The sequence below is a fragment of the Varroa destructor genome, unplaced genomic scaffold, assembly GCF_002443255.2.
Source record: "Varroa destructor unplaced genomic scaffold, Vdes_3.0 BEIS01000003.1, whole genome shotgun sequence".
NCBI lineage: Eukaryota > Metazoa > Arthropoda > Arachnida > Mesostigmata > Varroidae > Varroa > Varroa destructor.
In genome coordinates this window covers 31,548,147-31,557,179 of record NW_019211456.1, presented here as the reverse complement: position 1 = coordinate 31,557,179, position 9,033 = coordinate 31,548,147, and the positions used below count along the sequence as shown (strand labels likewise).

Here is a 9,033-nt window from a genome sequence, read left to right as displayed (position 1 = left end):
ATACGTTCAACAACTGAAAGAAATCAATGCTTTTGTACACCACAACACCAAGTAGATAGGGCTAATGCTTTCTCGTCCAAATCGTTGGCTCAAAACGATGCCAAGAACCTAAACGACCTAGGTTTATCCTCTGATAAACGTTTACTTTTCGCTGGCCGAACGCTTTTTCACCAAAAGCTAGCCACAACCCTAGCCGACTAAATATGCCAAGCACTTTGACCTGTTTCTAGAGGGATTATGCTATTTGCGCCTATAATCGCACAAGGCGAGATGGTTTCTGCTTGACTAAGTGTGGCACTTTTTTTAAACATACTCATATTTTTGTATGCGTATTAGTGCTAACAACAGAAGTCGCTTTGACAGCCATCCGCCTCTTTCTTCGATTGAATCAATTCAGCTAAACAAATCTGTTGATCTCAGGCCTGCAGCAGTCCAAGCACAATAATCAGGCTTATATTAGGTATCCGAGCCCGGATCATAATCGATTGTTACGCCATGGTACAAAAGCATTTTCGAATACGTTTCTTTCTCCTTTTTGTCTCAGTCGAGGAGATTCTGCGTCCGCCGAAGGCGGAATCCTGCCATAAAGCTTCAGCATAGAGATACAGCTGTAACTTAAAGCCAAACAGATATCCCTTCGCCTATCGCTGAGTCCAAACGGGTGGGGAAGAGGAAAAAGAAATTTGCCCGAATCGCTGTTCTCTGCGACCGTGTGTTAGCTAGCAATTAAAACTTTAAATACTAACAGATGAGAGGGCGGGTTCGCGTTACGATGTCTCGTTAACGAAGGACTTTTAGCGCAATACGATTACTGCCTAAACATTTCGCTGGCCATATAACGTAAATACACACGTAGAGCGGCGAGAATATCTAATGCTGGTACTAGCTAGCGGTAGTATCGGCATACAGAGACGTCATAAACTTAGTTACGTTAAACCCATATATTTTACGTTATTTAACGCTTATCAGATGATTGTACCACGACATGCACACAAAAGTAATGCGCGTCATAGATTTACCCAGCAAACCCAATCTATACGAAACTAGACAATGCATTAGAGAAAAATCGAAAAAAGGGTTCATCTTCTTTGTTCGCTTGAATCCTTCATTGAAAGCGCTATCTGCTAACCATATTCTTAATCGTTACCGGGCCTTTCAAGATAGCGTCGTGCCGTACTATCGTCCAGCGTTGATGCGCCGCACGTGGTAAACCGCGCTGAGATAAATAATTACGTTAGAGAAAATTGACTCCAGATTAAAAATTATTGGTTGAAGTGATGTCGGACTTGTCAAAGTCCGTAATAATTATGGCCTGAGTAAACTAACTTGAATAAAAAAGCTATTAGTTTCGTAGTAGCGATATTTCAGTAAACCATTATCAGTTGAAAATGCCACCGCAATAAATTCGTGTATCATTACATCATTGTTGCACATAATCAGTCGCGTTTTTCTCCGACTTGATGAGTAATGGGTAGTTTTTGAACAGTAAATATATTTAAGAATGTCACAAAATTCAGCTGGCATAATTTTTTTGAGTTGATCTGAAGTTTTGCCTCACCCGAGCACAAATTTACTTTTGCTGCTGCAGCCCTTGTCTTTCTCAGAGTTCGTTGCTCTATATTGTTATGTAGCGAGCTTAAAATGCTGCCAGAACAAACACACTTTATACCTATACACTGTCGTACATTATAGGTTGAGCTTCCATAACAGCTAATGCAGTGATGTGACGCAAATGAGCGCCTTTTGACTGCAGGGCGAAGCTGTTATAAAGGTGTTGGCTTTGTCAAGATCTCCAAAATGGTGCTGATGCTGCTACCGATAACCCGAAATAAACCAAAGTAAAATCCGCTAAACCACGAGCTGTTTGCCCATCGTCGTGATATGAATGTCGAATATGTTCTGCATATGGAAAGTGGCCGTTGGGCGAAGGCCCAGACCGTCTGTCCTTTTCGGATTGTAAAAACAAAGGACACACCCGCACCCGAACACCGACTCGCACCGTGTTACGTAACCATGTACGCACCTACACAAACACAAACAGATGCTCAGGCAGCTGGACGAGCTGATAGAAAAATATTTTTTATTGCCGGCACTATTCGCAGCTTGTTCGTTTGGTAAACTATTACTACATAAAACGGACCGTGTCACATATGTTGCTACCACTGACAACAGTCATGATAATTGTTAGTACCGTAATCATTATATGATTGTTAGCAGTTATATTTGTCCGTACGTCACGATGAAATCAATTTTAAAACACCATAATAATGGTTCTATTTTTGAGTGCCATCTTTCTTGCTCGGCGACACCACCATACTAGCTATGATTTTTGCATGAAAAAGATTCAATTTATTCATCCCATGTTCAACATACTGCCACAAAATTGTCGATAGAAGCCCGTTTATTCAGCGTCTTAGCATTACATCTTACCTCCATGACTATAGCTTTATTTGGTTTGGGTGGCTACTATTCAGTAGATGGCTGAGTGTAACTGGGCCCCGTTACAGCTGTACGAATGAAGCCTTCCAGCGGTTAGATTGTGCTTCTCTTCTTGTAAAAGTTGATAGTTGCTGAGATTAGCATAGCTCTATTCAGTATAGAAGTAAGACTAACGGCGGCATTTATTTCATCCGCGGTGCCGACGGGGACCCTCAGCACCTCCCAGCTGGTGAGCCAGTCAAATGGCTTGCAGCATATGGCAACTAAAGTTACTTCACTTTTCACTGGACGCACCCCCATGTATTATCGTTACGATCAGCAAAAGCAACGGCACAGATGTCAGCACCAACGTTAACAGCATCTTTTTCTTAGTTAGAATATGGCCTGACGGGAGTACCTGCACGAACAATTGTTAAGAAGCGTAACAGGCAATATTCAATGAGGGCCTACAGGTAGCTTGCTACTGCTTCTCAAAGTACGTGATGGTGATACATTTGACGTCGGTCGGGTTTGCTAGCTCCAGTAATCATATACATGCATATAGGTCTACACGTTAATCTGTTAGATGATAAACAGGTACGTACGTTGAATAGTCTGCCGACACGGTGACGACAGGCAATAGAACCCTTCTCACGTATGGAAAACAATCCACGCAAGTGTGATACACGTCATCTGCATTTCAGTGTAGCCCCAAGACGTTCACTGGGATGTGTCTCTTGCGAAAAGCAACATTATTAGACATGGCTTTCAACTAACGAACACATCCCTACGAGGTACACGCATAGCTTGTCAGCTATGCAGGCGCGGAGTGATTGCGGTCACGTGAAGGGAGGAATAGATATTGTGTGGAGGCAAAAAATATACGTAGGCGGGCCGAAGAAGGGGCGTGTGATGAGTGATCTTACGCGCGAAAAAGCGGCGTCATCGATGACAGATGAAGGTCAATCCTTTACCCCCTTGCGCCAGTCCTTCGACACAACGTGGCTGAATGAATCCACCCCGAAGAGCGAAAACCAGCCACATTTTTCACGATAAGGATCATCTACGAAAGGCATTTCTCATGACACCAAATGCACCACCGTATAGCTGTGCGTCTTTCAATCAGTTGCCCCTGCTGGCCTTAACACGCTGGAACGTCCACCTGGTGTGCAGCAAAACGGGCTTTCTGTCGACCACTGTACAGCCTTTGATTGATTCCACGCTTCGAATGGCAAGTATATTTTTCATGGCTGTAGTCAAGTTAGTGGTCGATTAGAAGTCGGAGAACCTAACGAAGAATGTTGCGTACGAGTTGTCGCAATCCTATAGTCGAGCTATCGCGCAGTGGGTCGGGAGCAAATTTCAGAACCGTTTTTCAAATAACTTTTAAAGTTGTACCAGGCGTCAGTGAACATGTTGCAGCTCGCATGTAAGATAGTAATTAGCGAACGTGTTCTAAGTTCCTCACGCAAAATGGATTATCTTTTTTTCGTTGATTAACTTCAGTTCGCTAGTAAACGCTGGGACCTATCCGTATAGCACAATCGATCGACAATAGTTAAAGAGTGTTTGCACTGCTTGCTTACAGATTCCTTATCTTAGGCCGCAGATTTCCAGTAGGACATGCACTACTTATTACAAGCTACGAAACGTTATTCTTTCCGGTTGTCAAAGTAACTACAACATGCTTGTCTAATATCGATAACATTTAGTTATTTCCAGCCCGCACTCAAAACATGTACTTACTTCAGCAGCCTACATCGGTATCGTACGTGACTTCGTACGTTTGTCTCGATTTACGGATGAGCGGCAGGTAAAAGTAATTCCTGTCACGAGCATGTAAAATGTATGTTCTTTTCGTTACATAAAACATCGAGTCCTCGTTGTTAACTGACGGTACTTGAACGTTCGGCTTGCGTAGCAGCATCAACGGGCGGTATCTTCATATACCCATAATGGCTGTCTTAAAGTGAGCAAACAAACGTAGAAAGTCAAGCGGGAGCCTGATCAAAATGAAAAAGAAGAACTCTAGCTAAAACTTATAGCCTGTGTTTCGCCTGCAACGAAAATCACTTAGTCAGAACAACCAATTTCTATGGCTGATCGCGCGTAGCTACCTTTACAATAACCGCTAAACAGAATATGTCAGCATACTCTTCAAAGTCACTTTACAGTAACAGTTTGCCGAACGGACCTGGAAATCGATGGAGCGTTTCAAAGTCCCCGGTAGTAGGCAACTTTTTCCCCATATGCATTGCTCTATCTAGATGCCTATAGCAAATCATCATATATCATTCATTAATCGTTTCCTAGTAGTATTAGGTAAATATTAGATAGGCTACCTTTGATCGTATAAAGCTTTACAACAATGCTGATTTAGACTGTAATGATGAGATTATCAGACCTGTAGTAGACAATCCAGCCAGATTCAATTGTGTATGTTCAGACTAATAGATTTTCATGTGTACAGCAACACGGCTGTTCTACGAAGCTTTCCGATCGCCGAGCCTTTAATAACGAATATCGCCGAAGCAATGGGAACGATCACAATTCTCAATGCAGCTCTACCACCCTTATAGCGGAGGGAAGAGTGTTCACGGAATTCTTCACAAGTCATACATGCAGACACGCAAATATACATAGTTAAAGGCGAAACTTAGATAAGTTATGGACGCATCTGGTGCAAAAACAATCAGAACGACAATGATCCGACAACATACTGGTGAGAATTCTACGCGAAAAACGTTTCGTTACAAGATCAAGTACTCTGGGATGGTGACGCTAAGGTCGGGTCGGAAAACGCCTGTTCTTTTCCTATTTCGAAAACTAAAGATGAAGACGCACTATTTCTTATATCCCTGAATAGTTTAAATACATACGCAATCGTGTGAAAAAGGCAGCGGGAATTACGCCTCATAAGAGTAAAGCGTGGGCAAGTAACTTGCATCACTGTCGTTATAATCATCACAATGTCATCGAAGAAAATGAATTGAATTCAGGCCTGAAAACAACTAGTTTTTCAACTTTAGAGTTAACTTATTATTCTCATAGAAAAATGATAATTATCCAGCTTTTCCACCTTAGCACCAATATACTAAGAGAGCTCCCTTCCACACCTTCGATAACGACGTGCATTCTTGTGCATTTACTAGGGCTGTTCCAAGCCATACACAAACCGACAAGGGTAAGTAAGCGACAAAGCAAACAAAGACGACTCCAGGCTCAATGGATGGCTAACACTTCAATCGAGGGTAGATGGATGGGTGTTTAGCTCAGCCAGGAGGCTCTGCATACTCCAGAGAGTAGCGCCCTCGTCTACGTAACCTCTATTATACAACAATGCTGATCTATGGTACGGTGTTCAGAATGTGGAGAACCTGCATGCTGCATTGGTCGGAGAGCACAACAAGCAGGACTAAGGAATATAGCTGGTGTCAGTGGGCGTCACACGACCAACTTGGGGTCAGATCCAGGCCCACTTACTATTAGTACTTAAACTTGCATACAATGTTCGAGAGAAGGGAAACCTCGGTCGTCTATATCGTGTCGAAAGCCAACCAACGTAGCACGCTACTCTTCCAAGAAGACTTTTGTACAGGCAGACGGACACAAGAAAATCAACGGAGCGAGTCGCCAGTGCTGCCAGTATTTGGATAGCATCGCCGACATCGATTCGTTCGCCTGGTACAGGCCGAAGGTGATATCTCAATAAAAGAAAGGAAATGCACCATTACGATTACGGCCTGCAGCAGGCACACCAGGAGGTCGGTCTATCAACGCACAGACAAACGGGCCATCTTTCCTTCGTTGGCTTCTGGGCGAAGCGAGACGGAGAGCAGTCATTCATTTGAAAAATTGCCAATACAATAGAAACCGAAGCGAATAAGGAAGGGGGAGTAGACTCAGTAAAAAAGAAAAAGCTAATGCGAAGCGAGCACACTACCGAAGTAAAATGGCGAAGGATAGCACAGGAAAAACGAAGCTAGGTAAAGAGAAACAAAATAACAAATATACCGAGCGACAGCTCCCATTTTGATGCAAAATGCATAGCCAGTCTCGCCCTTTTGCTCTCGCTTTGTCTCTTCATATTTACCGATGCTTATGACCGCCTTCGCCACTGGTTCCTTTTTACTCAGATTACACCTGGCGCCAGTTCAACTAACACTGAAGAACGTATTAGCCAAAATGTATACTCTGGGGATAGTACGACTGATACGGGTACTATTGGAGGAAAGCTTTGGAGAGAGAACGATGGAAAACCAAGTCGCTCAGAATGAGAACTATGTGCTAAGCATTGAATTGGATCAGTGGAATTGGTATTTGACGTAGCGTTGATGAAACGTGGCCAACCACTATAGAGATGGTACTAAAGGAAACTCGATGGGAAGGTCGGAATATGTACCTATAATATATTGTAATCAGCAACTGCACAGTATAGTATTGTATCAGGCTTCTATTATCTGTCTGAAATTGTATTTGTTAACTATTTAATTAATTACGTAAAAATAGAATGGCTATGAAGCGTGTTCATTGATGTAAAAGTCTCGCCTCTCTCAGCGCTTTATAAGACCATTTAGCGATACAGTAGAAAATGCAATTGATACTTAGGAAGATCGATTGACGACATGACAAACTGTAGGTGGCTATCCGTCTATTATTACCAAGGCACTGATTTGTTTCGAACGTGTGTTACGGCCTGTTCGTTGTACGGAAGATAATCAGCTATAACTGCACAGCGTCTCCTCAATCGGGGTCACCACAAACAGATTTCTGCAGTCGGAAAGCACCCGCGCTAACTTCACAACATGGTTCAATGTTCGGTATCGTTGCAATGTATCGTACGCGAATTAAAAGCTTTTTTCATCAATACAAGTCAAAATATTGCAACAACAATATATCAGAGTCTTCAGATACCAAAAGCAGGCGTTTTTAGATCCTACCGGCGCGCCTCTACACCTTTCCCGTCTGCGTATCGGAGCAGTGGCTCGAACACTTATGATTACCTAGGAGGCGACACTATCCGTGCTTGTCCGATATTCAGTCGTCATGTCTTCGTTGCAGTGGATGCCGCAGCGCAGGATTTCTAGTGACATGCTCCTTTCACCGTTTTCTCTACGTTCCAGGGCCTAAGTGTCTTGTTTTACCCGTATCCATTAATTCTTCCGTTTCTCTTAATGTCCTCCACGGCTTCAAGCGTCCTGTCTTGCCGCTTTTATCCTTCTCTCCATGTGCAACATGGGAACTCTAGCGCGTGCCAAAAGCGTGGAGGCGTTCCTCAATAGTCACCCCGTTCTCGGATTTGGAATATGCCGCGGCTCCTGTTGAACACGCTGTTGTAGCTGCCAGCATAGCTGGATTACAGTTCGTATTTCTGTTGCTACGAATAATGCTTCTCATGTCTATTAGGAAGCTATTTAGCGCGGCGTGCGACCAGCGTCTCGTGCAGTCTGCGTGAGTAAGTCGCGTCTACTGGCCGGATTGAGGCGAAATGTCCCTGCTGCTTGAATCGACTGCTGGCAGCAGTGACAATGGCAGTAACGATGGCAAAAGGTTTTTGTTGATTACCTTTTGACAGTAACAAACGTTCTCAAGTCGCTTAACAGTTGTTTCACTACGTACCGATCTGTTAGCTTGCGTCAACCTGGTGTCTGTGCTTAGACGCCCGCGTGTGCGTCGCACTCAGCGATGCTGCCTCGATGTTCAGCCGCAGCAGCACCAGCAGTAGACGATGGTGGCCAAAGCGAAGAAGAAGCCATAGTAAATAACCCAGACCAAAGAAGGCGAGCGTTAAGCGCTCCCCCACTAACCCAAGCTTCGAGAGCAGCGGCAGCATCACCAGACAGGCAGGCAGGCAGGAAAACAACGTTGAGAACGCTCACATAAATGGTATCCTTTATGCCTGTTAACTAATGCAACAAGAAAAATGAGAAAGAGAAAAGTCGTGTCTATTAAAACTAAAAGCTAGTAGAGACGATAGGCCACCATTGCTGCAACTACGTGGCACTCTGCACACGGACGCAACTGTGGCCGACGCACGCTGGTTTTTTACTACCTGGCATTTTGACACATCGCCGTGCTCCCTGACGATAACAGTGAGACTAGTAGTAACGTAGTATTAGTACTCTGCCGTTGCCTATACAAGTAATACTGAGTCAGTGTGCGGTGATTGGCTAACAAGGACGATACACATCATCAGTAGAACAAAGATGCCCGGGGCATCAATGGATAAAGAAGCATAAATGACGCACATCGCACAATAATAGGAGAAAAAAACAAATAGAGACCGAAAATCGATGACGAACCCCTGGATCGGGTCGTCGTCTTTGAGTGTTGCCATCTGAAACAGTTAACGGGGCAAAACGCAGTAACGCTACTGGCGCCATAGTTCAGTGCGGACGTATTAACGACCACCTTGCATCTTTCTCACGCAGTTCCATCGTATTCTGTTCGGTTTGGTAGACGGTTCTAGGCATATGAAACGAGGTTTTCCGAATCTGGTAAGTGTCAATACTGTGATATGGTTCAGAATACAAAACAGATCAATGCTTTTTGTATTATTATAGTGCGTAAACGATATCATATGGCTTTGTAACCGCTCTTAACTAGTAAACCAGA

At 43.8% G+C, this 9,033-nt stretch overlaps 1 protein-coding gene across 4 annotated transcripts in view; it reads right to left on the bottom strand.

Annotated features, from left to right (window-relative positions):
- Positions 1-8,319, bottom strand: part of LOC111247549 (CD109 antigen-like) — a 123,525-nt gene extending 115,206 nt beyond the window's left edge. Inside the window, exons 1-2 of one of the 4 annotated variants that reach the window (XM_086983262.1) lie at positions 7,080-8,319; positions 4,165-4,381 (exon numbers count right to left, since the gene is read on the bottom strand). The gene's annotated coding sequence lies outside the window, so the exon portion shown is untranslated. Of the gene's footprint in view, positions 1-2,430; positions 2,997-4,164; positions 4,382-7,079 lie in introns of those variants that run through there. The other 3 variants (XM_022798601.2, XM_086983263.1, XM_086983261.1) reach the window with 3 other exon arrangements.
- Between the last annotated feature and the right edge of the window lie 714 nt (positions 8,320-9,033).